The following is a 21644-nucleotide window of genomic DNA, read 5'->3' as shown; positions in this document are numbered from 1 at the left end:
CTTAAGGGCTTTTGAAAAGTTAACCCCATATCGCTAATTAATCATATATAGAGCATATAGATTACCTCTCTTTTTATAGGACTTGCTAGTGAATTGAGCTTAGCATCCTTGAGCAACTGGAGTAGATACATGATTTGATAAACAGAATCCTTAAAATGTACCTTGAACACCCAACATTTGTTCTCTGCAATTGCTTATTTGCAGACAAAGGCCCTAAAGGCTAGGATGGACGAAAGTTGAATTGCCAGTCTGGTAGTGAAGGGTGAAATCCTGGCACCATTGAAGTCAATGGGAGTTTTGCCATTGATTTCAATGGGACAAAGATTTCACCCAGACCGTGCATTCCCCTCTAGAACAGAGTTCTTTGGTATCCACACAGCGGCAATCTTCCTAATGCAGGATTAAGGTTTCTCTGTGCTCTCTGTCCCATTCATTGTGTTGATATATGCAGGAACCTCCCCCATGAAAACCTAAATTGGACACAATAGGGCTGCTCTCGCGGGAAGAACAATGGGGGTTTCTGGCATTGAGCACTTGTGAAAACATGGCCACTTCACCTTGTGTCTAAATGGGCGCTGAGCGCATCAGAAAGTGTGAACTTTCATCTTCTTGTGCCTCAGTCCCCTACCTTGATAGTAGGGATAATAATATTCCCTTGCTCCCTGCTATTGTTTGTCTTATCTATTGTAATCTCCTCGGCGCAGGGACTGTCTCAGATGTTTGCACAGCACTTTGCTCAGTGGAATTCCAGTCAATAAATAAGTATAAAATGAATAAATATAATAATAATAAGGAAGAAGTCAAAGAAGTCAGGATTCTTAAATGAGTAATATTACGCTTTGGACTGGCTATAAGTTGGTGGCTTCTACTATTTTTGGGTGTTTTATTTTTTAAATGCCAGAAGCAAATGTTTGAAAAAGATTCAAGGTGATGATTACTAAACTACTTTGACACAGCACATTTTCTCCCATTGAAGAATGACCATTAGAGTTGGTCCAAAGTAAGAAGGATTTTCGTTTGGCTTTCATTATATAAACACGGCTTTTGTTGACTTATAAACAGAGCTTGTGCTTGGGGTTTTGGACTGGATTCCGGCGGTTGGCATCTACACTCTGAAAATCCAAATATAGAAAGAGAAAATAAATCACTAACAGTTCACTTAGTTGTATTTATAAAGAAAGGATTTACACAGACTTTAATGGACTTCCTGGCCTTTTTTAATCAAATAAAATATCATTCTCACCCAGCGCCGGCATTGGATATGGCCTTGCGGAGGGTGCCAACTTGGAAGGGGTGCAAAGTGTGTCTTGCTTCACATTCTGGAACAAAATGAAATCTTTGAAGCAGGACCCCCAGTGAAAGCACTAAACTTCATAAAACACTCCAGAACTGTGCTCTGAGAACTAGTAAAAAAAAATCCCATGCCAGCCTGATGGGTGGAAAAAGGCTCATTCACAAGACTTACACTCAGCTAAGCGTCACAATCTTCCGATGTGTCCCCCTGGCTATTCAGTGCATTGCCCTGTCCTATAACATTCCCATATCTCTCAAGTGCTCCTCCTTTTGGTCCCAGAGGTACCTCCATCCTCTACTCAATTGGTACCTGCCCCTGCTTGTATTGTTGAAAATTATTTACATCAGAAATAAAGAATCCTGAAACTGAAGGCATGTCTACTGTGACAGGGCCAGACCTGATGGCTACAGGAGAGTAGTGGAGGGGATCTATATTAGCCCCAGAATCAACAAATCCCTGTTCTCTGGGTAATCCAGCTGGGGCTATTCCAGGCCAATTAGGCCAGTTAGGCCAGCTGAGGCCAATCAAGGAGCTTGCCCCAGCAGTTAAAAGCCTCCCTGTCAAGCAGACGGGGGCAGCTGGAAGGCTGCGCTGCGCTGCGACGCAACAGGATTTGGAACAACCACTGCCACATACTACAACCCCAAAAGATACTAGAGACAAGAGGGGGTACCTGTCCGGCTACAGCCAGGGACCCAAGGCACAGGCCTGAGGGAGAACCCCTCCCCACCCACTTCCAGGAAGCAGACTGTGAGCAGTGAGGCCAAGGACAGGCAACCCAGGGAAGGGAGTACATCACGGACTGGGCAGTTTGGAGACTACTCCACCCAGGGTCCCTGGGTTGGGGCCCAGGGCAGAAGGCGGAACTGGCCCCCCCCGCTCCCATCCAGGCACATCATAGTCATAGCCAAAGAGGGCACAGTACCCACGAAAGGGCTGAACAAGCTGCCCATGCCACACTATGCTATGGAGACTATATCAGCATAGATGCAGCCAACACCAACAGATGGGGTTGAACTGTAGATGTGGGAACATCACTTCCCTGACCGATGTTAGCTCCATCAAGGAAAGCAGTCTTCCGTTGCCATAGCTGTGTCTACACTGGGGATTATGTCAGCATAGCTATGTCGCTAAGGGCTGTGGTTTTTTCTCAACACCTGATGGACAATAACTGTCAAGGGTAAGTCACGCCTGAGGTTATAGAGAGAGCTGTGTACACGAAAGGGATGGTGTGGAGACTTGTGGCCAAGATGGCGGCTGTCCCAAGAATTTTAAATTTCATGCACCAATAATTGTTTTGTGTTCCTCATCTGTCTTTGTCACACTTTTAGGCCCTTGTAGTTTGAGAGGTATGGACCCTCTTCTGCCACTCTGCTCTTCTGAAGTAGTCTTCTACCTTTCTGATGCTGCCATCTACTTTCCCACACCCATTCCTTATGGCCAGACAGCAATCCTGGTTCTCCTAGCCTCAGTGCTGTCTCTAATGATGTTCTCATGTGAATAAATTCTGTAAAGTAAGGAAGTAGGGATTTTGTAACTGGGATCTTCTTCCCTCCTGGGCTAAGATGATGTTTTTGGTCTCTGGGATTCATGGCTTTTTTGCTGCTTTACAATAGCTTAATATTAGCTCTCTTCCTCTTTATTAGTAATAATCCTCTGCTCTGGGAATGAAGGATCATTCTGTGGTTAAAGAAGTGGTCTGACAGGAGATCTGGGTTCAAATCCTGACTCTGCCACACACTCCCTGTGTGACCTCAGACAAGTCACTTAATCTCTCTGTGCCTTGATTCCCAATCTCTAAAATGAGGGTAATAATCCTCCTTTTGTCTGCCTGATCTATTTAAATTGTAAACTCTTTGGGGCCGGAAGTGTCCCTTCCTATGTGCCTTGCACATTGGGGCCCCGATCCCTGTTTGAGGCCTCTGGATGCTACTGTAATATAAATAGTAGTGAAGAGAGGTAAAGGAAGAGGCATCAGGTCAAGTACAGAGTGGACTTGAGACCTGGTCTGGCTGCCTGCTTCCTTTTAGGGTCCCAAAACTGGAACTTCTGGTAGGGGCAGAGCAGAAGCACCCTTTCACCTCCCCACCATCCACTGGTGATGCTGAATACAGACCCTCAAGTGAGAAGTCTGTGGCCTAGGCAGAGACCAGAGGAAAGAAGTTATTTTGACCTAGAACTTCAGGGTGTTTTTTTACTCCTATTTTTCCAGAGCCGGGTGGTCTAATTTAGCTGGAGAATGAAACCAACCAGTGTGAGGAAACAGAGGAAAGGGTCCTGCTGACCTGGCAATGAGATAAAACCCTGCCAGAGTCAGGGAATGGATTTAAAAATATTTCTCCAACACCAGAAAAATGGATAGCGCAGGATAACGCTTGTCCGCTTTTCCCATGTGAATCTCTATCAAACTGACACGTGACATGTGTCACAAGGTTAAGCTTTATGGATCTGGAATCTTGCTTTCCATTTCTTCACTCTGCTAATGCTTCTTAATAAAAGTTAGAGCTGAAGAGTCGTATAATAGTTGTATACTTTACCTCATCTGCACTTTGAAGAAAAATCACTTATTTCGGACTGTGTTCAGGGTCCGATCCAATGCTCATTGAAGTAACGAAAAGACTACTATTGCAGTAGCGCCAACCCCAAATGTTCAAAAATCACGAGATTGGCTTTAAAATCACAAGCTTATGTAAAAGCAATAGATTTGGTGTTCCTTTTAGTTGAGCCCTTAGAGTGCACTGGGACCACATTTTGGAGCTTTCTCTACAGCCATGAGGGCTAGAAACTTACTTTTTCTTCAAGAATGAAGGCCAAAATCATGACGTCTCCATTTGACTCCAGGAACTGGGGATTTAAGAAAAACTATGATTGTCATGAGACTCATGGTGGAATCATGAGAGTTGACAACACTGCCATTGGCTTCAAATCCAGCCTCAAATGAATGGAAACCAAACAGTCAACATGATCTAAGGTGAAGTTTTCAAAAGCACTCAGCACTGGGCCTATCTCTGCTTCACTGAGGTCAGCAGACTTCAATTGGAGGAGCATCAGGACAGTGCTGTTGAAAATCTCACCCTGTGTGTTTTGTATTATGTTCCATATGTGAGTGAGCTTTTGGAAGGCTCTGCAGTGTTTTATTATTCATTCGGAGAGTTTCCATTCTGGGGGAGGTTTCGATTTCTCCCCCTCCCCCACCCACATTCCAAATCAGAAGGAAAAGCGGAAATTTTGCATGTTCTAATGTGGGCACCAGACCCTAGGGAGTAGCCTGAAACCACCAATTAAATTAATTGATCAGATGTCAGTGGTTGATGACTTTCACCCATGACTTATCTTGCCCAAATTTCAACAAGTGGGTCAGGACTCATAGTTTACCAGTCCAAAGCACTCCCCACCCCAGCCAACCCTACCCCACATTTCCATACCTACTGATTTATTATGGTACTGGTCTGTTGGAATACTGTGGTATTCTACTTCTTGGTTATGAATTAACAATTTTATTACCCCTTAATTGCATCTAATTTATATTAGATTGAGTGGGAGAAAGCCAAGGCCACTGTCAAGCTGAATGCTCTGCGATGGGAACACAAAGCAATGGTGCTGTGACACTGGATTGTCATTTACTACTGCATGTCTTTTGTCATTTACTGGAAAAAATGGGCCTGATTCTCATTTACCATTACACCATCTGGTAGAATAAAGGAGACTTAAAGTTGGTATAAATTACAGAGCAGTATAAAGAAGCTCTAGCGTAAATGAAAAAATCACTCTCCAAAATGGTCTGATATTTCCTTTTTTCAAAAATCGAGGCCCCAGTTTAACAGAAACTCAAATGGCAGGTTCACCCGTGCTAACAGGAGGTGTTTAAGGATCCTTGTTTGAAAGCATATCAGCATCAATCATTGTCCGCTGCTACTTGAAAAACAACACCAATAGACTAGGAGCTAGCAAAGCTTTCTCACTGCCTCTGCAGCATGCTGCAATTCAATTAGTCATGGTCAGAGGGTGGCATTATTATTCATACATTACTGATTGTTCCCAAAGTAAACAACACTAGGATGGGGTCTGTGATCCTCTCTGTGCCTTTAGCCAGGACACAAAGGAAAATACTATGGAGACCCCGGAGTGGGACATTTTGTCTGAATTCTGATCTTGTTTGCAAGCTTCACAGTCAGATATTGCTGTTTTTCAAAGTCCTCACAGATACGTGTCAGTTTATGCATACAAAAGAGCCCAGAGATGTTTTACTTCTCTCATTCCATGATGGACCTTTTAGAATGGATAACTTTTTTTAAAAAGCCACATGCTAATATTAGACACACTGACGCTTAAACTATGCAAACAAAAATCCTGTCACCTTAGAATATAATAATGATTGACAGCTTAGCAATTAGCAGTAAATAACCATACTAATGCAACACAGCACTGTCATTTGCATGCTGCAGAAATGGTAACCGAAAATTGTAATGGACTATGAAGCCAGCTGTTTATCAGTGCCATTGCAGGGAAAGCCAAAGTATACACAACATGCAAAACTGACCAAAGTTTTTAAGGCCAACTTCTGTCCTCAGATGTTTTTGTGATTCTAGAGCCAGAGAAATTGACAGGAGCTGTGCAAGGACAAAATCTGGCCATTCATGTGAACTGGCAGCTCTTTGCATCATTAAAACTCTAAAAGGCAAATTTTGCCATAATTTACTCTCTGTGGAATCAATTCCAAGTCCCTCAAACCAAGCAACCAACCAGCAAAATCCTCTCCCTTTTTACATGGGCAAAATTCTCAGCTCAAACTGAGCCTCAGCTTTCAGTCTTTATGAATCAACTTGAAACAACCCAAATCTGGAGTAAAAGTGTTAAAGAAATACCATGAAAAGATTGTTAATTGGTTTACACCTTGCTGTCTGGTCCATCCCCCAACTCCCCTCCTGCTAGGTTTATCACCTCTGCCAATGGTGCAAATTACAATCAAAGATGAGGAATTTGCTGGGATATCGTGATTTGCACAGTGATTTAATTAGGTGGTCCATGATTAAGGATAAGATTTTGTCACTGAGGCCATGGTAGTCAGGGATTTGGTGACTTTCAGAGACCTCCGTGAAATTATCCTATTCAACTTCAGCCCCGTGCCCTGGGGCGGTGGCTCCAGAACTGCCAGGCTCTAAAAGAGTTTGCACCCTGAATCATGAAGACACTCACAGCTTATGAAAAGCCCACAGTTCATGCTTATCGAGTCACAAATGACATGCATGGTCTTGCATTGTGGGCAGAGAGCTGCTCTGAAACTTGCCAAGACAACAGCAAAAACAGCATTCTTGGAAAGCTCAAAACTCCATCAAACTGTCATACATGGACACTGACTCAATCTCCCTCTTTCATCACCTACTGCTGCTTTCTTCAGTGCATGCTGTGTATTGGAGCCAAATGAAGCAAATCACCTTGAAATTTGTGAGACCACAGTATTTGAAAATATACTATTATTGAAGACAACATTGTAGCACAGAGAGACTATCAGGCTTACTGTGGAGCAGTTCAAGAATTGAGGAACGAGAACATTTTCCAGTTCTTGTGACTCATGATGACCAGATTCCCAGCTCAGTCAGTAGTTGCCCTGTAATGCTTAGTGGTACCACTCAACAGTGTAGACGGTGAACCCCCTTTCTCATCTTATAAAAATATGCTCGGGGACAACATATGCCACATAAAACATAATCTGTATATATAAAAACTTCTTAGACCAAAATTACAGTTTGCAAAAGGGTGTTTACTAAAACAAATCAGTTATTTTTGTTCTACAATTTTTCGATATTTTTGTTTGAAAAATGATTGCACAATAAGCATATATATTTTCAAAATAGCTTACTTCATCAAGGAAGTAAAAATGATTGCATTAACGTTGTTTGTTTCATCCAAATGTTACACTGTAATACTTTCTTGTTAAATTACGGATTTTTGTTGCTGTGATCATACCTTGATTTTGTTCATTTTTAACATGACTATTCGGTGAATTTTGCCTAAATTTAATAAGCAAATGCAAAAATGTGTTGGCTGCTGCATGAAAGATTTGTGGCCCTTTCACATTTTACAGTCTGCCAGCCATGGCCGGAAGGTCTGAAGGTCCAAAGTACCCTGATCACAGCACCATCTCAGACAGGAGCTATCCAACCATTCAGGGGACTGCCACCCATTCTATGCTTGGGCAATGCAATGAATCACTTGCAATGCTGCAGTGTGAGTTCGGGCATTCTATGGGTGAATTCCTGGGCTCCTTGAAGTCAATGGCAAAACTCTTAATGACTTCAGCAGAGACAGGATTTCACTCAGTATCTGAAACCTGCTCAGCAGAGCCTTGCAGCCTCCTCCTTTCTCTTTAGATTAGAGCAGAATGAAAAATTAGTAAACTACGCTGCAGAAAATATTAGTGATTTTTTTTCTTCTTTTGGGAGGGAGGAAGGGGGGTCTGTTGAAATTTAGATTAAACCTTTTTCATCAAAATTAAACCCAAAATTCAGCCATCCCAATAGATGGTCAAAGAGGGGTTGGGGCAAGGTGGATCTCATGACAATTACATCCAAAACAATTTCTTGTGTTTGGGGCAGTCAGTCCAATTTGAAATTTTGCCAAAAAAATTTCCTCGCATTTTTGAATTGTGACTATTTTTGATCAGCCATACTTTGTACTTCTTCGGGTAGCCTCCTCTCTTTATCTTCCACCAGCATCTTCAGCTACAGGTACCTTAGGTGAAGGGATTATAGTTTTTTTTCTGGATTTGTACAGCACCTAGTATAATGGGCTCCTGGTCCATGATAAGAGCTACTGCAATTCTGCTAGTAGTAATAATAATAGTAATAGAGGTACAGCTGGCACTCATTGGATTGGGGTGGGGAATTGGGAAGGTGAAAGGTGGCTGAGCCTGGGATAGCGATGAATACTGCCTGGCTCTTGTCGATCTGGGCAAATAGTCAGAAGTTTTGCCTTAGAGGTGCCAATGTGAACATCAATTTACCTTTCACAGAGGAGCACATTGGTGCGCTCTTTTGAGACTGGGAGCCGCAGTGAACAGAGATTTGCTCAGTAAGCATTGACCAGCTCCTCTGCTTCCTCATGTCACCTTTCCTAACACTGAGATTCCCTAACATGTGGGTGGTGCCACCTCCTTCAAGCAGTGGGGGGAGGGTTAACCACTTTGCAGACCTTGGCAAAGGCTGCAGTCTCCTGCAGGCACTCAGAAGAGAGACTGGAACCTCTACAGTGGATCACACACAAGCTTTGACATAGTCGACTCTGACCCTTTCTCTCAGGGATGTTACAAATTCTGCTGGCCATGTTAGAGGAATCTGTAAGCATCTCACCCCCAGATACTTGCCTCAAGGAACCTGCAGGCTACACTGAAGGTGTATGTTTTCCGACCCCTAACTCTTTTGCTACAGGAACTTGGAGTCAGAGTCAGATGCCACAGAAGAGCTTGGGCATGAGGGGAACTCTAGCTATTTCTTTCTTGCAGGCTACAAGTTCTGCGGACACACGTGCACTGCTTTGATGGGAAATCTTAGGGATTAATGGGTCCCGATACCCACAACGTGTGTCGCGGGAGATAGACTACATGTAGAAATATGACCTCTAATAGCTAAAGGCTAGATACCAATTGGGGCTAAATGTCCATGCAAGGCAGTAATAGGGAGTAAAAACCCTTTTCATCCTCCTAAATTGGCTACCTGGACCTAGGATCCAGTCTCACAACCCATTGACTTCACTGGGGCCAAGATTTCACCCATCACGCCTCGTGGGACTTCTCCTAGGGTGATGCAGTTTATGGAGTCCCCCCCCTTGCTATAGGTTGTGCCTACAGGTACAATCTAGCTCAGGAAAAAAAAAATTCAGCTCCAAATGACTAAAAGCAGTCTTATGTGTTAGCATCGACTGAGGGCCAGCGTTTAGAGGGAAGCAGAGGCTTCCACACACTAGACCGAAAAAGTTGGAACAATGAGTTTTCCAAAAGTAAAAAACATCCTCAGTGTTCTATAACTCACTTCTGACTTCTCTGCTTTCCTGAAAGATGGCAGGGTGTTGGAGGGGGGAATTATAGTTCTATTTTGGGTAGACCCCCAAAATTGGGGAGGCAAAAAGCTACAAAATTCCATGGGGATGGGCCTAGTCTACATAAGACTGATCATGGTAAATACCTTACAATCTTAACTACAGTTATTACCACAGCTCCACAATGTCTGAAAGGCCATTTTATAAGTCACCGAATCCACAGGCCTTTCTCCCCTGCCCAACAAATCACGCTCAAATAAAAGTAATGACAAGATAACAGTAACTATGCCCATTTTTCTGAAAGGGAATCTTTATCGGGTCATTTGTATTCTGTTCCTGCCTCTGACTCTTCCAAAAGGACCAACCCAAAGGCAGCAAAGAAGCAATAGCCAAGGAACAGCCAAAAAAGTCATGAAATGATCAATGTAATATTTCATGTCAGTAACTGGAATTATTTTGCATAGTGCTACTGTTCTGGCCCACTGACAGCATGATTTAATGTTGCAGTTGCTTGGTGTTGACATGACAACTGTAGAATATGTCGTAAATATCCTAGTAGTGGACATGAATGGTATGTTTACATTGTACGTGTTGTATTGCATGACATGTGGCCACACTGCTAGCCTTTCCAGTTGGCAACGCCTGAGGGACTGGGTTTTTTTTAAAACTTATGTACTTTTGTTTTGGGTTATAAGCATTTTTATGGCACTTATTGCTGTGGTATCTGAGCATCATTTCACACAGGGGAATGAATGAATTGGCTGAAATAACTATCAACCGGTTTTAGTAAAGTTTCAGAATCGTTTAGTCCAATATGTGGTTGAGTTGCTGGAGAAATGAAGCCAAATATTTTTTTAAGAGAAAAAACCTTCAGTGGAAAAGAGTCTTTTAAATGTGGACAGTTATTTATTAAATGATCTGTATATTATTGCACTCAGGGCCTAACCCAAAGCCTATTGAAGTCAACGGGAGTCTTTCCTTTGGCTTCAAGGGATTTTGGATGATCTTTTTAGTGGAAACAGTGAGCAAACACTGCTGTCTGATATGCTCCTGGAAATCCAGTTGAGGTCACTGTGCCAGATTCTGTTCTCAGTAACATTAATGCAAACCTGAAGTAACTGACTGGTAATCCATGGAGTTACAGAGATGTAAATCTGGAGTTAAGTGAGGTGAACTAAGATTTCCAATCAGTATGTGCAGTACAGTTGGATTAGACCTATTTTCCCAGACTACTGGTAAAAGGAGGCATTTACATGAGAAAATGACACAAAGATATCTGCACTGCTTTGAGACGGACTCTTCTCCCACTGTAACAGATGTATCTAAACTGTAGAACTGCTGTGGGGGTTGTTCTAGGTCTCCTGCAACAGACAGACTTTCCTCGGACTCCAGAGTAACAGGCTTTACCTGGCCTTTACTTCAGTGCAACATTGGGGCAGGTTTTGACACAAAATGCATAAGCCAAGCTTTTTTTCCCTAAAGGATGAGCTTCATCTCTGTACAGAGGACAAGTGCAAGATAATGGCACCACTTAAGTCCTACTCCCACCCTGCAACACACTTTTGAGGGTTTCAGTTGGATTTACGTGGGTACTGGCCTCTTGCTAGCCTCTGAAGTTCACCCGCACTAAATGATGAACTTGAGCAACAGCCAAAAGTGATGCATCAATATACATGCAAATCCTGGTTTGTTTTCCCATTTGAGCTTCACTTCTGCTGTCTTTAGACCACACTGTAACAGACAGTGCCATTCTGGAGACCAAATTCTGCCCCACTAAAAAGATCTTCTATTTCGAAATTATATCTATCCAAGCTCTTGCACGTGCTGAGACTTGCCAGAGTACAGCAATACTTCGCTTATATTCCTTTCTCTGAGCACCCATAGCTCCTTCTCTGGGCACACAGCTGGGCATTCCTCTATGGGAGGGCATCCTCAAGTGGCCACTTAGATCAATTTTTTGGCCCAGAGCAGCACAAAGGAACCATAATTTGGCTCAGGTTCAGGCCCATTATGTTCTTCCTGGCCTGTAACTCGTCACAGACTGTCTCTGTCCTAGAACGACTTGTGGATTGGAAAAATAGGATATAGGCACTTAGATACATTAGCTTAAGTAGGCAATAGATCAAGCCCTTCAGAGGTACTTAGGTCTTGTACTGGACTGCTGCAGAGAGGTGGGCAGAAGCTGGGCTTGTTCCCAAGTTAATGGCCAAAGGAAGTCAATAAAAACATTCCCACTGATGTCATTAGGGGTGGATCTGGCCTGTGCTGCCTAAATGAATTACAGTTTTAAATTTATCTATTCACCCCCCTCATCACTTTTGTATCTGAACTACTTTTAAGCACTTAAAAAATGAATCAACAATTTCCGTCTTTTTCTTCCTTCCCAGATGGCAGGAGAAATACCTTGTTTAGTTTGCTGAGGTTTTGTTTGCTAGTTTGGGGTGTGTGGTGCATGCACGTAGGCTGTATTGACTCAAACCTAAACTGATGAATAAATCGCTCTGTATAAATTAACAGGGCAAAGGAAAGACCTCGCTGAATTGATAGAGCCTGCATTTCAATTCTCAGTTCAATTTACAGCTGCAGGAAAGGCTAGTAGGTTACCAGTTTGGATTGAGGTGGACACTCTAGAAACCCAAGGAAATTGGGCCTTCAATTGACGGAAGCAGCATGGTCTAGTGGATATGGCATTGGACTGGTGGTCAGGAGCCCTATCTTCATTCCCACCACAGCCACTGAATGACTGTGTAATGCTGAGCAAGTCCCGTCACCTCTCTTTCCTCCGTCCCATTCTTTGTCTGCCTTACCTGTATAGACAAGGAGGTTCTCTTACTATGTGTATCTATAGTGTCTGGCACAATGGGTCCCCGATCTCAGCTCCTATCGTACATATCAATAAAATAGGCTTGTTGATCAAGCTAAGGTTACTACACAGACCAGAGCGGCGTGACAGAGGGTTATGTTCAGAGGGACTATCTATCAGAATTAAAGGAGGTACTATTTTTTGGAGAGAGTGTTTAACTGGTGGAAATGACTTTTCACTGGAGCAGCTGACTGCCCTCTAGGGGGGAGTCAAAGGTTTTTTGTTTTTTTTCCCTAATCGTCCCTTTCTTCCTAAGTTTTCTCTACATGTTTTCTATCCTGTTAGTATCAAAGGCCCCATTGTGCGAGGTACTGTACAATATACATCTGTAGTAATAAAGTGAGTTATATTGCTCTAAGTTTTCTGAGTAGAGGGGGGTTTGCTATTCTTTAAATTTAGAGTGCCTTCAATAAGATCAAAGGGACTGATTCAATTCCCAGGAGGTGAGTAATGCCCACTGATTTCAATGGGAGTTACTTCATCCTGCCATGGGGTAATCAGCCCAAGTGAAGTGCTGTCAGTGTAAGGGAGGAGAATCTGTGCCTCTGGCAGACTGGCAGTAGCTCTTGCAGGGTGACATGCTGGAGTATATAGTGTATGAGCTCATAAGGTGTGTAATAAAACTGGTACAGTGACACAGGGGTCACAGATCCTGTTTTTAAGGGTTAAATGCAGATCCCCATTAGACACCTTATCAGCTCTGAATAAGTGGTTTACAATAAATGAAGTAAACAGCAGGTAAGTTTTTCACCCCTCCGCTGGCCCTTTTACACCGTGCCAACAGCAATTCCAGGCCCTGGGGCAGAAGAGTCAAGGGCCCCCACTTCCCTAGAAAGGGAGGGTTGAGGTTTACGGCCATGGGCCCCACCCACACTCTACCCCTGCTCCACCCCAGGCCTCACCCGGCCCACTTGCCCCCATGTCCCCTCCCGCCCGCTCGGTCCCCCTCTTCTCTTCCAGACCCCTTCTACCAGGCGGCGAGCAACCGGTGGAGGGGCTGAGTGGGATAGGGAGAGGAGGGACACGGTGGTGGGGAGGCTGAGCGGGGTTGGGGGTGTGTGGAAGAGAGGAGGGGGAGGGAGGTGGCGGTGAGCGCACCGAATGGGGGAGGGGCTGGGGGTGAAGTGGGGGTGGGGCTGCAGGCGGAAGAAGTGGGATGGGGAGCTAGCCTCCCTAAAGGCCCCTGGCCCTTTTAAAGTTGCTGGGTCCCTGGGCAATCGCCCCTTTTGCCCCCCTGTCGGCGGGCCTGATAACATCCCTTCCCCTGGGCTGCATGTTCTGAACTGCACCTCAAGGAGGCACAGCACAGAATCTCCCCTGAGCATGCCCTGTTGGTGCTGAAAAGCCCACGGGAGGAGTAACTTGACTTCTGAAGCTCCCGACTTCCCTACACTTGCCCTACCTTCTGAGTGAGGTAGATGAAGCAAAAAGGGAAATTAACTCTGCTTGGTGAAACATTGACTAGCAGGAGGGTTTCCTGCTGCAAATCTGGGCATACGGATGAGTCTGCTGTGTAGTGTGGCTGCTTCTTGGCTCTGCCCTGTTCCTGTCCTGTGGCTCCCCAGCTGGACAGCAGACTTGCTGTTATCTACCCCTGTGCAAAGTGCATGTATAAGTCTGAGCTGGCAGTCTTTCACGCATCACTGTTGCCAACTCTCGCAATCTGGTTGTGAGTCTGGGGATACGAGGCATGTGAGGATCTCAGCTTAATTTAAAAGAGGAGACGGAGAGATTGGCCCTTGGGGTTGTACAGGAAAGCTTGAAAATGTGACCCACGTGTAACCCAAAAAGCTTCAGAAATCAGAAGGCAAATAAAAAAGCACCCACATTTAAAAAAAAAAAAAAAAAAATCTCATGATTTTTAAACCAATCTCAGGAATTTTTTGGCATCTGATTTTTAAACTCTCAGGGCTGGCAAGAGTGAGATGTCCATGACTATACAATGGGCAAGGCTATGAAAACACAGGCTACTTGTTTTATTTTTACCTGCTTTTGCTCCCCACTGGCATAGTAAACTGGGGAATGAAGGTGCCTGATATGATCCGAGATAACAAGGGATTTCAGAATTAAAGCTGAAAAGGTGGCTCAAAAATACACAGAGGCAGTATGGATGCAATTCTCTGCTGATGTAAACTGGTGCAGCTCCAGTGACACCAACGGAGGCGTTCCAGTTTGTATCTGCAAAGTATTTGACCCTATATCTCAGCTATTGAAAACCTCATTTCAAGTTACTCTTGTGCCTCTAGATTTGCTGAGATTTGTGCCCATATGTGTTGCAACACAATATCACAAGTATTGAGGGGCGGGGGCACACTGTGCGACTTCATGCTGTGTATATCTATGTGTGCAGAGGGAGACAGACATTTAGGCCTCAATTATCTGTGCAGAGAGAGTGCAAAACAGTACAGTTCTGAGCCGGTAGTGTTTTTTACCTCATCTTCACTGGCTTAAATGACTGCAGAGTGCAAATCAGTGGATAATCAGGGCTCTAGCCACTGTGTTTGATGTTTCTTTTCAAGTAAATATTTTTAGAATTCTTTACATCATTCTTCTATTGGTAAAACTTAAAACCAAGATTTGCAAAAGTGATTAGTGATTTTGGCTGCCTCAATTTTTGCATGTCCAATGGGAGATGCTGACCAAGGGGCTGATTTTCATAAAGCACATACTCTCTGAAAAACCAAGGCCCTTGAAGGGGTCTCAAGCTGTGCACCCGAAGTTACTAGTCACGGTTTTAAAATTTAACCCTAAAACAGGGAATAGGCCCACAAAAATATCATGGGCTGGATCCTCAGCAGAGTAGCTCCATGGAGCGTTGCTGATTTACATCAGCTGGGAATCTGACCCATATATATAAAATATTTTATCTTCCCCCCGTGCACACACACAAATATACATAGGTGCATATGAACTTGTGTGTGTGGATGTCATTGTATTTCCGAAATTTTAAAGTTCTGCATGCAATGGTCAAACAAACTGGAAACATCTGCAGCTGCTTCTAGACAGACAGACAGTCTGATGTGAATTATTTAACACAAAGTGCCATGACCTCTATTAACAAAGGGAGATGCTTCCAGATCTGCGGGCAGCACCATGGGAAGCAGCTGGATCCACATCAAACTAACTGAAGATGGGTTAGAATTTATTATACAAGCCTATGGTAAGTTGCAGTTAAAGATGCTGAGAGAGAATGCATGCCAATACAGTACTCTTGTGGCTTAGCTGGTAAAATCACAGTCATAAATTGTGCTTAGGCTAATGATCAATAGTAAGGTACGCAGGCGAACACCCCCCCGCCCCCGAAAGACGAGATTTCTTCAGCGGTCTTGCACTTTCAGAAAATAAAATTATATTGAAATTTTCCTGGGTTTTCCCTCCCCACCCCTCTGCAATCAAAAGAAAGAACTGAAAGAAACGTGCACTTCAAGGCTTTAAATCTGAAACTTCCTAATCCCCTGAAGTCCACACTAGACTTCTTGCCTCCATGGAAACACCAAAGCATTCATCCAAGTGATTGGCCTCCAATGAATTTTAGATAAGACAGAATGGAAGGGAATTGATGGGCTTTTAATTCAGAAGAAAGCGGTGGAAGGGAGGTCCACTTGGTTCATATTTGAATAAAGCAAACATGACAGACAAAAGGCTGACAGCTGTAAATGACATTGTCAGTACAAAAATTATCAGCCAGTTTACAATCTGTTTGCTTATGTTGAACAAACAGAATGTGTGTGGCATCCTTTGGCTTCATGAATGGCAGAAATACTTGCAGGCTCCAGAGAGAGAGGCAGATATCTGTTCTCCTACAGCCCTGCTACTATTAGATAGCCATTTGACAGCCACACTGAAAAAAGGAAATTCTGTCCTCTGCTTCCCCCCCGCTTGCTGCTTTTTTTTTTTCTTTTTTTTTAAATACAAGACAAGCCCTGAAGTTGGGAATAGACACTTGTCTTTTTGCATCAATAGTGTGAATTATGGCGTTAGTGTTGCTGGATCAAGCCTTTACTAATGTGTCTGACATTCCAAGTAAAAAACCTTCAGTTACCTAGCGAGGGTTGTGGCCAACATTCTTCATTTTTGATTCCTTATAGGAAGCAGATTCTGGGAGCCCCCGAAAGAATGGCACTTTCCCCGCATTGTCTAGCCTGTCTCATCTCTCGCTTTGCTTTGAACTTGTTTAATGTTTAATTCACCCTCTGCATCCCCCGTTCGCTCCCCCCTCAAAAAAAAAAATTAGCTACAAGGAAAGGAAACAATTATTTAAAGGATTTCATTGCATGGGGAGCTAATGTAATATCTATTCTCCTCTGAAGATTGGGGTTGCAATCTTTAAACCAGTCATGTGTCATGAGTTGTGTGGTCTCAGTTTAACCCTCCTCCGTGGTAGCCTACAATCCATATTATATCTCAGAAATCCTTCTCTTTGTGAACAAAGACTGGGAGAAGTGACACAGGTACTAATTATCTTCCCACTTTGTTAGTGGATCTCTATTGTTGTTCTGCTTTGTGTGCGATTGTCTCTCTCTGCCTGAAGGCATATGGCTGAATTCTATACCTAATAGAGCTTCACCTTTGCAATCAATTGTATTCTATTCAGGTTCTTATCCTGCACCCATCACCATGGTATCTGAGCACCTATTTGCACTACATAGAGCTAACCAAACCTGTCATTCATGGAAACAATTGACCTTTGCTGAACTGCCTACTAGCATATGGTAATCTTACATTAAAAAGCAACTGGACATGAATACCTACGTTTGGATTTTTATTTCGACTTTCAGATCTGACCATTATTACATGCTCGCCATTATACCCTGAGTACTAAAGATATAAGAAAATCGATCATTTTTTGTTGTGGATCATGTCCATTTCTTTCATGTAGATTTAAAAGGGAAAAAGGAATCTGTTTAGTGGCACTTGGCTTGTTTGATCAGAAAGAAAACATAATGACAGGTGAGTATGGTCTGTTTGTAGCAGATAAAGGGAGAATAATAAAAACAGAAGAATACAACAATTGCTTTTCAGGCAGTCAAGCATCAAAACACATTTACTTCTATGAAAAGTTTATCCAGTTATTGCAAACCGGATGACGCTTGCTATGTTGTGTTACTCTTTTCATTTTAATCTAATTGCTGTTTCTTTTTCTCTGATATGGCAATCGGTCATAAAGAGTTGACCACCATTAAAGCTGTTTGATTTGGAGCCCTGTAGTGTTTGACTAAGAGGGTAAATGCAAATTTGATGAAAGAATAAGGATAAATTTACATATCAGCTTCAGCTCACATGGAGAGAGTAAACATTCTGTTTATCTCAAGTGTCACTTTATGATTTCAGTAGAATATAAAACTGACCTTGGCCCAGTCATTGCAAAAGACCTGAATGAAATATATTGTTGTCTAAATACAATTTACTCAAGTAGAACTTGTCAGCAAACCCTGCATAACTCAGCAAACAGGGTTAGACAGCAGGGTCGCTGGGACAAAATTACTCTGATAAACTCCAAAATGAAATTCTTGAATGTGTTATAATTGACAAGTGAAAGAGAGAGAGAGAGAGAGAGAGAGAAGGAGCTTACCTCATAACACAATTTTCTTAAGCAGGATATATTTTACAATCACATCAGTTCATTTTTCCTGTAAGAGATTAAAAGAACAAAATACTAATAGTCACAAAATTACTAATGCAGCGTAATGTGCAGTACAGAATTATTTTCAACAAAATATTGTTATAATACAATCAGTAGTCAGGGTTTTGGGTTTTTTTTTTAAACACAAACACAGCAATCTACATGTATTTTGCAGGTTTTAATCATTTGATTGCTACGCTCTTCAAGCTTGTACTCGTTCTTTATTTGCTTCAATTACAAATAAAATAACACAAATGCATGTTTGTATTTACAGTAATCTTTTCAAATTTTTCCCCTCAGCTTTGTCAAGCTTCATAACCTTGGAGAAGAAATATGGACTTTTGGTTGCTAAAGAAGGCTCTTTAGTTTGTATACGAATACTTTTAGACAAGTCAAAATATGTTCAGTGTTATTGTGTACCCCCCAACCTGTTTAAAAATAAAAGTGAGGAGAATCAAGTTTTTCTCCTACTGCAATGTGAGCAATGTCTAACAAAAGTATCAAAATGACGAGTGATATTTTCAATTAATGATGCTGTTTATATAATGAGACAAAACAACTAAACAAATATGAAAGTAATCTGAACTGGTGTATTTAATTCTGACAAAGAGAAATGAGAAAATGGAGGGGACAATCTATTATTAAAATAAACAAAAAGTAAACCAAACTATTCTACTGATCTGGTTGGCTTTTTCTCCCCAAGCTGAAGTTCCTAACATAAGGATGTAAGAGATAGAATCGATGTGATGCTAACAGAGACTGGGCATGTTTAATTTTGAATTAGACTGATTCTTTAGGGGCTTGATCCTGATCCTACTGAAATTAATGGCAAAAGTAGCACCTACTTCTATGGTGTCAAATCATACTCTTAGTATTTCTTATTAAATTAACTGAGAATCCATTAAGGAGTAAGGAATTACATCACTTAGTACCATTTCTGTTATGTTGCTGTTATTATTGACAGTAATGTCTAGAGAGCCCAACTGAGATTGGAACCGTATTGTGCTAGGTGCTGTACAAATACGTGCTTTAGTCTTTGCAAGATCAGGCCACAATGAGTGACAGTCCCTGCCCCGAAGAGTTTCTATTTTAAACAGACAAAGGTTGCTAGGAGAAACAGAGGCACCAAGAGGTGAAGTGACTTTTTCAGGGCCACTGATTTCTCTCAAAGCAACACACAGCGAAGTGTGCACTAAAATCCTTTACTAGCTATGCTGATTTCATTGAAGCTGCACGTGTGTATCAAATGAGATGCAGAGACCACGGCTCTGTTGGGGGGCAAATTTTGCCACCTTTTCTCATGTTGAGTTATTCCACAAATGAGCCCTTTGAGTTCAGTGGCACAACCTACGAAGCAAGCGTTATCAGAATCAATCCGGCCCATAAATATTAGGGGTGAAATTCTGACTCAATTGAAATCAAAGACAAAACTTGCATTAACTTCAGTCAGACCTGAATTTCACCCTAGATTTTTTTGATATGTTTTCTGCTTACTAGCATTATGCCATAGCTATAAAATGATGATAATAGCAATAAGTTTATTATTTAACTGTCCCCATAGTTCTTTAATAGTCTTTTTATGTAATTCCTTCTGTGAGCTCCTTGAATAATACCACTGCACTGATAAGGAATCCTGCTGTCCTATTGGCAAATTCCTATTCAACCTCATGGGACTTACACAGGAACTGTAGGATGGGACCTGTGTGTTTATTTGGAGAGGATAATTAGTAAGGTTTCATACACAGCCAGTGCATGCTCACTATAAGGTTCTAGCTCTCATGGTTGTCTGCGATACATAGGACAGAAGCTATGGGTTCTTAAAGACATCATTCTTAGAATAGCTATTACAGCCATTCGTCTGGGTCCTGGATCTTTGATGTCAGTGGGCATTGTATCACTGAAATCATTTGGAACTGTATCAGCCCCTTGGGATTAGGTAAGTGATACTCAGATCTCAGTGATTCAGGAGCCAAATTAGCGATCAACATTACCCAAAAGTGCCACAGTAGTGTGAATTCATTGTTTCATTTACTGTAGTATTATATAGTCAACAGCTCTTTATGAGCAAGGAAACACGCGATCACAGTAAAAGCATCCTGATTGGTTAATAACTTTGAATGGTTAATAATTAAATCATACAGTGTTTTAATACCAAGTGCTGAAAAGAGCCACAGGAGACACATTAAAGCCTCAGTCTGAGTATCATGGGGTTAGGTTTAAAATGCCTTTTGGAGGCAGGATCCCAAATATTTTCACTTTTGGTTTTTGAAATATGAGTCTAGAACCCTCTAAATAGACTGAGAAGAGAGAGAGGAATGGAGGGGGAAAATGTGGATTAACCATCCTCTCACCCCCATGGAAAAAATAAAACAAAAAGCCTTTCCCCAAATGGTTCTTCCTGACCGCTGTTTCCTCACGCACAGTAGAACTCCTATTTTACTCACTCGTGGGGGATTAAGTTCATAAAATTGGACACCCCAAAATTACACTGCATCGCTTTCTTCTTGTCCTTCAAACCACTGGACAGTGATTTCCAGTGCATTGAAGGCATCAGAAGGGATGTCAACTTGTTCTTCATTAACATGACTTTTATGATGTGACGTTTTCCTGACGGGAAAGATGGCTTATATAACTGGTCATTTATAAGACTGGTTGTCGTAAAATGGAGGTTCCACTGTATTGGAATGTGATCTGCGGGTCTGATCAGGGAAAGAGAGAGGTTTCTTCCAAGTCACTTGATCTCTATTCCCATTTATAGAGATTAGCTGCAATTCCCAAAGTGAAAACAAGGCTGCATCTCCCAGGGGAACAGGATGTACAACAGGAAAACGAGGGATTTTAATCAAGTCCTTTGACTTCTGCTCTGTTTTTATCATTTCAAAGGTAGTAAATAAAAAAAGCAAAACATTCATTTTGTTGGGAGCAAAACTGGATCCTTAACAGTGCACAAGGAATTTTTAAAATCATATCCTCAGTTTGTATTGTCACTACTGCATATTTATTATTATTTAATGTTGGCTTTTATTTGGTCACATCACAGACTGCAAGAGTCACACTTTGATTTCTCCAGTGAGAAATGATCCTGCACACTAAAGCAGTTTTATGGGTCAAACGTTATCCTAAGGAGTGAATATTTTTGGGCAGAGAACTGAAGTGCACAAACTAGTCCTGCAAAGCTATGGTTCCCACAGAAATTGAGTTTTCCCCATGCACAGATTTAGTGTTTGCTGTACTGTATGCACTGTTAGATCTCCTCTCTGTCACGTGCACAAAGGCTTTCACCCACCCCACCGTCCCACTTCTTCTGCTGAACACAGGAGCAGATAGAAAAGAGAGCCTGGGAAAAATACTCCAAAAATTATTCCCAATCAAAAGCACTGAAATCAGCAATGTGAGCAGCCACCTATGGGTGTGGTTTCCACAAGGGTAAATGTTCCATATAAGGAATAGGCATTCCCCCCTCCCCTCCGAAGGTTGCAAAAATACCTTCTTTTAGCAGATCCTGGAGACCAAAACCACAGCAGCTTGCTGGTAACCAACTCCGTGTGAATGTTCTCTATTGTACGTAGCACAGAAGTATTGGCAGGGAATGGCATCAGCTGAAGAAGGTAGATCAGTACAAATGAGGCAGATAAACAAACAATGCAGCCTTGAGTCTCAAAAGTGGGAAATGCACATAAGGATTGAGATAAATCAGAGTGTAAGAGAAGAAAAGCTCAGCTGACCGATGTGAATGGGAAGCAACACCATGGGGGAGACGACCCGCTCTTCAGCCAGAAAGGCAAATGAAACATCTCAAGTCATTTACCTCTTGCGTTTTTTTGTGAACT

At 42.3% G+C, this 21644-nt stretch overlaps 1 long non-coding RNA gene across 1 annotated transcript; it reads right to left on the bottom strand.

Moving 5' to 3' along the window:
* Nucleotides 1-844: 844 nt before the first annotated feature.
* LOC137143246 (uncharacterized) lies at nt 845-21391 on the bottom strand. Its single transcript, XR_010917135.1, has 3 exons — nt 21301-21391; nt 17764-17821; nt 845-1112 (listed from the first exon to the last, which is right to left on the bottom strand). It is a non-coding gene; the product is annotated as an uncharacterized lncRNA (long non-coding RNA).
* Nucleotides 21392-21644: the final 253 nt, after the last annotated feature.

The sequence above is a fragment of the Emydura macquarii genome, unplaced genomic scaffold (assembly GCF_026122565.2).
Source record: "Emydura macquarii macquarii isolate MOO-44397 ecotype Brisbane River unplaced genomic scaffold, CSIRO-AGI_Emac_v2 contig_3305, whole genome shotgun sequence".
NCBI classification, from domain to species: Eukaryota; Metazoa; Chordata; order Testudines; family Chelidae; genus Emydura; species Emydura macquarii.
This window is presented reverse-complemented; position numbering and strand designations above follow the sequence as displayed.